At 31.7% G+C, this 7,116-nt stretch overlaps 1 long non-coding RNA gene across 3 annotated transcripts; it reads right to left on the minus strand.

The window, feature by feature from the left end:
- Positions 1-4,998: 4,998 nt before the first annotated feature.
- Positions 4,999-6,908, minus strand: LOC139855946 (uncharacterized). 3 transcript variants are annotated; one of them, XR_011761615.1, is made up of 5 exons: positions 6,870-6,908; positions 6,632-6,727; positions 6,319-6,379; positions 5,647-5,742; positions 4,999-5,387 (listed from the first exon to the last, which is right to left on the minus strand). It is a non-coding gene; the product is annotated as an uncharacterized lncRNA (long non-coding RNA). The 3 variants fall into 3 exon arrangements; XR_011761616.1 differs by lacking the exon at positions 6,870-6,908 and adding an exon at positions 6,825-6,852; XR_011761614.1 differs by lacking the exon at positions 6,870-6,908 and having other exon boundaries at positions 5,002-5,387; positions 6,632-6,843.
- Positions 6,909-7,116: the final 208 nt, after the last annotated feature.

A 7,116-nucleotide genomic window follows, 5' to 3' on the forward strand; every position in this document is an offset into this window, starting at 1 on the left:
CACACGACCATTACATAATGGTTTACAATACAAATATGTTACATCGAAATCAGTTTCTTGAATGCAGTTTTTACACAATATCATACAAACATGGACTCCAAATCTTGTCCTTATTTTAGTATGCAACAGCGGAAGCTCTTAATATTCACCTGAGAATAAACATGCTTTAAACGTCAACAAAAATGTTGGTGAGTTATAGGTTTAACCTATATATATCAAATCGTAACAATAGACCACAAGATTTCATATTTCAATACACATCCCATACATAGAGATAAAAATCATTCATATGGTGAACACCTGGTAACCGACATTAACAAGATGCATATATAAGAATATCCCCATCATTCCGGGACACCCTTCGGATATGATATAAATTTCGAAGTACTAAAGCATCCGGTACTTTGGATGGGGTTTGTTAAGCCCAATAGATCTATCTTTAGGATTCGCGTCAATTAGGGTGTCTGTTCCCTAATTCTTAGATTACCAGACTTAATAAAAAGGGGCATATTCGATTTCGATAATTCAACCATAGAATGTAGTTTCACGTACTTGTGTCTATTTTGTAAATCATTTATAAAACCTGCATGTATTCTCATCCCAAAAATATTAGATTTTAAAAGTGGGACTATAACTCACTTTCACAGATTTTTACTTCGTCGAGAAGTAAGACTTGGCCACTGGTTGATTCACGAACCTATAACAATATATACATATATATCAAAGTATGTTCAAAATATATTTACAACACTTTTAATATATTTTGATGTTTTAAGTTTATTAAGTCAGCTGTCCTCGTTAGTAACCTACAACTAGTTGTCCACAGTTAGATGTACAGAAATAAATCGATAAATATTATCTTGAATCAATCCACGACCCAGTGTATACGTATCTCAGTATTGATCACAACTCAAACTATATATATTTTGGAATCAACCTCAACCCTGTATAGCTAACTCCAACATTTACATATAGAGTGTCTATGGTTGTTCCGAAATATATATAGATGTGTCGACATGATAGGTCGAAACATTGTATACGTGTCTATGGTATCTCAAGATTACATAATATACAATACAAGTTGATTAAGTTATGGTTGGAATAGATTTGTTACCAATTTTCACGTAGCTAAAATGAGAAAAATTATCCAATCTTGTTTTACCCATAACTTCTTCATTTTAAATCCGTTTTGAGTGAATCAAATTGCTATGGTTTCATATTGAACTCTATTTTATGAATCTAAACATAAAAGTATAGGTTTATAGTCGGAAAAATAAGTTACAAGTCGTTTTTGTAAAGGTAGTCATTTCAGTCGAAAGAACGACGTCTAGATGACCATTTTAGAAAACATACTTCCACTTTGAGTTTAATCATAATTTTTGGATATAGTTTCATGTTCATAATAAAAATCATTTTCTCAGAATAACAACTTTAAAATCAAAGTTTATCATAGTTTTTAATTAACTAACCCAAAACAGCCCGCGGTGTTACTACGACGGCGTAAATCCGGTTTTACGGTGTTTTTCGTGTTTCCAGGTTTTAAATCATTAAGTTAGCATATCATATAGATATAGAACATGTGTTTAGTTGATTTTAAAAGTCAAGTTAGAAGGATTAACTTTTGTTTGCGAACAAGTTTAGAATTAACTAAACTATGTTCTAGTGATTACAAGTTTAAACCTTCGAATAAGATAGCTTTATATGTATGAATCGAATGATGTTATGAACATCATTACTACCTTAAGTTCCTTGGATAAACCTACTGGAAAAGAGAAAAATGGATCTAGCTTCAATGGATCCTTGGATGGCTCGAAGTTCTTGAAGCAGAATCATGACACGAAAACAAGTTCAAGTAAGATCATCACTTGAAATAAGATTGTTATAGTTATAGAAATTGAACCAAAGTTTGAATATGATTATTACCTTGTATTAGAATGATAACCTACTGTAAGAAACAAAGATTTCTTGAGGTTGGATGATCACCTTACAAGATTGGAAGTGAGCTAGCAAACTTGAAAGTATTCTTGATTTTATGAAACTAGAACTTTTGGAATTTATGAAGAACACTTAGAACTTGAAGATAGAACTTGAGAGAGATCAATTAGATGAAGAAAATTGAAGAATGAAAGTGTTTGTAGGTGTTTTTGGTCGTTGGTGTATGGATTAGATATAAAGGATATGTAATTTTGTTTTCATGTAAATAAGTCATGAATGATTACTCATATTTTTGTAATTTTATGAGATATTTCATGCTAGTTGCCAAATGATGGTTCCCACATGTGTTAGGTGACTCACATGGGCTGCTAAGAGCTGATCATTGGAGTGTATATACCAATAGTACATACATCTAAAAGCTGTGTATTGTACGAGTACGAATACGGGTGCATACGAGTAGAATTGTTGATGAAACTGAACGAGGATGTAATTGTAAGCATTTTTGTTAAGTAGAAGTATTTTGATAAGTGTATTGAAGTCTTTCAAAAGTGTATAAATACATATTAAAACACTACATGTATATACATTTTAACTGAGTCGTTAAGTCATCGTTAGTCGTTACATGTAAGTGTTGTTTTGAAACCTTTAGGTTAACGATCTTGTTAAATGTTGTTAACCCAATGTTTATAATATCAAATGAGATTTTAATTATTATATTATCATGATATTATCATGTATGAATATCTCTTAATATGATATATATACATTAAATGTCTTTACAACGATAATCGTTACATATATGTCTCGTTTAAAAATCATTAAGTTAGTAGTCTTGTTTTTACATATGTAGTTCATTCTTAATATACTTAATGATATGTTTACTTATCATAGTATCATGTTAACTATATATATATCCATATATATGTCATCATATAGTTTTTACAAGTTTTAACGTTCGTGAATCACCGGTCAACTTGGGTGGTCAATTGTCTATATGAAACATATTTCAATTAATCAAGTCTTAAAAAGTTTGATTGCTTAACATGGTCTTAAAAAGTTTGATTGCTTAACATGTTGGAAACATTTAATCATGTAAATATCAATCTCAATTAATATATATAAACATGGAAAAGTTCGGGTCACTACATAACAAACCCCATCCAAAGTACCGGATGCTTTAGTACTTCGAAATTTATATCATATCCGAAGGGTGTCCCGGAATGATGGGGATATTCTTATATATGCATCTTGTTAATGTCGGTTACCAGGTGTTCACCATATGAATGACTTTTATCTCTATGTATGGGATGTGTATTGAAATATGAAATCTTGTGGTCTATTATTATGATTTGATATATATAGGTTAAACCTATAACTCACCAACATTTTTGTTGACGTTTTAAGCATGTTTATTCTCAGGTGATTATTAAGAGCTTCCGCTATCGCATACTTAAATAAGGACGAGATTTGGAGTCCATGCTTGTATGATATTGTGTAAAAACTGCATTCAAGAAACTTATTTTGTTGTAACATATTTGTATTGTAAACCATTATGTAATGGTCGTGTGTAAACAGGATATTTTAGATTATCATTATTTGATAATCTACGTAAAGCTTTTTAAACCTTTATTGATGAAATAAAGGTTATGGTTTGTTTTAAAATGAATGCAGTCTTTGAAAAACGTCTCATATAGAGGTCAAAACCTCGCAACGAAATCAATTAATATGGAACGTTTTTAATCAATAAGAACGGGACATTTCACAAATAATAATAATAATAATAATAATAATAATAATAATAATAATAATAATAATAATAATAATAATAATAATAATAATAATAATAATAATAATAATAATAATAAATACAAAAATTATACAATAATAAAACACTTAAATTAATAGTCTTTGTGTGATGTTAACTAAAATTGACGGTTTAGGTTTTAATGCGTCTTTACCTGTTATTGATTCTGTCAATTCGATTGGCTCTCCCATGGTGCAGTCGAGCCCTAAACCTTTTTACAATGACATCTTGGTTCGCAATCCTTTGCCGGTTTTCGATTCTGTTGATATCCTTGATCTTGATTCTGTAACTGTCGATCATGACTCAGTTGTTGATGGTGAGATTGTTGATAATCTTGATAATCATCTTTCTGTTAATAGCGATGTCCATCTCGTTAATGAATGTGGGTCGAGTTTTATTGTTTCTCAATGCGGGTTGAAGTGGTTGCGAGCCCAAAAATTGATCTAGCTTGCAGTGATATTTCGAATGGCGGGATTCTTTTTAGACCAAATTCGTTCGATTCTCTAGCGCCTATATTTGTTAATTTTAATGGGATGAATAAGGTTTTCGAGTGGTCGTTTTCGAATGTTCCCAACCGCATTTGACGAGATGATGAACAAAATGGCCAACGAGAAAGTCGGCGGGTTAGTCACTAGCTCCATCGATGATCCTTAGATCCCGGACAAGGTTAGACTCCCAAAGAGACGACCAAAGCGAGTGCAAGGTGCTGAAATGGAGAAATTCTCCGAGTTTATCAAAGATGCTTAAGCCCGGCTTCTTTTGGTTGCTTTTTGAATGTTTTCGCTCTTTTAAATGGTTTTTAATCTTTTCGTATGCGTTAAGATTGGATACCAGGTATACGGTCTAGTTTGGGTCCCGATTCTTGTTCCTTTGTTCAGTCGTGAGCTCTTGTTAAGTAGTGTTATGTTAAGCTTGTATGTTCATGTTATACTTTTATACGTTTAGAAGGGTTTCATCTATTGGATTGGATGAATCTCTATTGTTATACAAGTTTTTGTTTTTGCGCCCAGAAAAAAACTAAAATGACAACCAATTTAACCTTCTTGTCATTAGAGCTTTAATCAAATCAAATACTGAGTATAATATTATAATATAATTATAATAATATTTAAAAAAAAAACAAAATGTTTGATATATGGGCTGACAAAGTCCAATATCTTTTCATGGTTCACATAAGAGAAATTTTGTCCAAACTTCAGGAATTAGTAAACATACTAGAACCGGACCAGGCCGCGCGATGCTGCGGCTCCATTTTGATTGGCTATTTTTAGATAACCGTCGGCATCAACATCTTGACTATCGTTTCCGAATTTTATTTTTGGACCGGTGGTTCTGGTTGGGTATCATAAGCAAGTACGTGTTTACAAAAAGTACTTATAAAACAGTTACATAATGTTGTTACAAAGGCGTATATTGTTTACGAAAGTGCATACAAAAACTATTACAATTGGCATGCTCAACTTCTTCTTCTTCTTCTTGTACGAAATCAACTGTCATAACATAACATAACCGAGTGAAAGAGCCGTTGGCAAATGAAAGTACAAAATTAACCGCGACTATTGTTGTGCTTCTAAGTGCTGCTACTTATCAACCTGTCACTTGATCTTTATGCTCTAACATTGAGGCATCTAGCTGACTCTCACAGTCGCTACATACATAAATATAGTTATATTCATCTATACTAAAATGAGTGAATGAGAATACTGGAAAAGGGAAGAAAAAAAACACATAGGTGACTCGAACCCAGGTACCCCCTATAAACATTCAGCAACCTTATCAATCAAAGTTGGATATCAATATTAATATTAACCCCATTAAAATGATATGTATGGACTAAAGCAACTAGTAATTAAATGAGTAAACAAATAAATTGCATGAAGCAAAACACATACACTTATAGAACATACCTTCAGAATTGAAAACTTCAGAACCATTAAATAAAGAGACTCCGTGAATTCAAGATGTTCCACCAAATGGCTCAACTAAAGAATTATCGTCTGTTGCTGGCAGTAAACAAAAATAATATCACATATGCATATATTACTGAATTTTTTTTTTAAAAGACCCCAGCCACACAGTAAAACAAACACAGTAAAACCAACATTACATAATAGTTAGTTTACTATTTTCAACAGGACCATTAGAAATTTAGAATGCAGTTGAGACATAGAAGTTCTAGAAGAACCATCAACAGAAGATGGCTGAAGAGAACTTGAGGTTAATTTACGATAACGGTATCGAATAAAATCTGTAACTACCAATTGTCTTGAAGATACAGAAGGAACATATGTGTCAATGTCGGTATTATTAACATTCTAACACGAAACACATTTATTATCAGCAAACTATATCCAAGTTAACAAAAAGAACTCATCATATGCAATAATTTATGGCCACCAACACCACAAATAAGACAACATATTAAATATCAAGTTATAAACAATCACATACAAACTGAAACAGAAATAATGCAAAGCATAAAATACCTAATTACTAAGCAAGCACCTATTATCTACTAAAAAACATCATTACAGTAAAAGGAAAAGGAGATAACGAAATACATAAAAAATAAAACTTACTTTATAGCGTCGTAAATCGCAGAAAAAGAAGCAAGCAACAACAGCGAAACGCAAGACACACCTGAAAAGATAAAGACAACAAAATTAGAGCAGTTACACTAAACATGGTTGTAGAAACACTAATGAAATTGTAAAACAAAACAAAGATCATGAAGTAAACGTATTTTTTTGAGAAAAAACATATACTCCGTATGACATAAGACGAAAACAGTAAAGTTTTAACTGATTGGATCTCTTTAATTAATTAAACTAATTAACTAAAGCTAAAAGACATCAAACCCAAACAAGCAGTGTGCAAAACCAAAGTTAATACCAAATATTTCCAAGAAATTTAATCCCCAATTTTAAAATACTAAGTTCTTAAACATCATAGTCATCCATCAACAGCTAGTCGTCTTCATCTTTGTACCTGAAATTTTTACAAATAACGCATAGTAAAAATCGGTGACTTAACACTAACCCTAGGCAACGATTAGAGATAAAGAAGATATCGAAAGAGAATATACGAAAGTGAAAAGGGTGAAAGAAACGATTGGAACCCTAATACTTACTTTCAGCCACAACAAACAAAGAACCATTAGCCGGTGGAGAAAGACGGTCATGCCCAGCATATTTATTATGAATTGATCTCTTTTGACGTTTTCTACTTGTCGGTTAAACTATTATAACATAATACAATGTAATGAAAGTAAACATAACTCGTAATGTAAAAATATAAGTAAACATAACTTGAAGGTAGTCTCTCTTTCGAGTTCATAAAAACGTCTGATCGTACTCCGGATTTCCATAAAAGCGTTG

The sequence above is a fragment of the Rutidosis leptorrhynchoides genome, chromosome 6 (genome assembly GCF_046630445.1).
Source record: "Rutidosis leptorrhynchoides isolate AG116_Rl617_1_P2 chromosome 6, CSIRO_AGI_Rlap_v1, whole genome shotgun sequence".
NCBI lineage: Eukaryota > Viridiplantae > Streptophyta > Magnoliopsida > Asterales > Asteraceae > Rutidosis > Rutidosis leptorrhynchoides.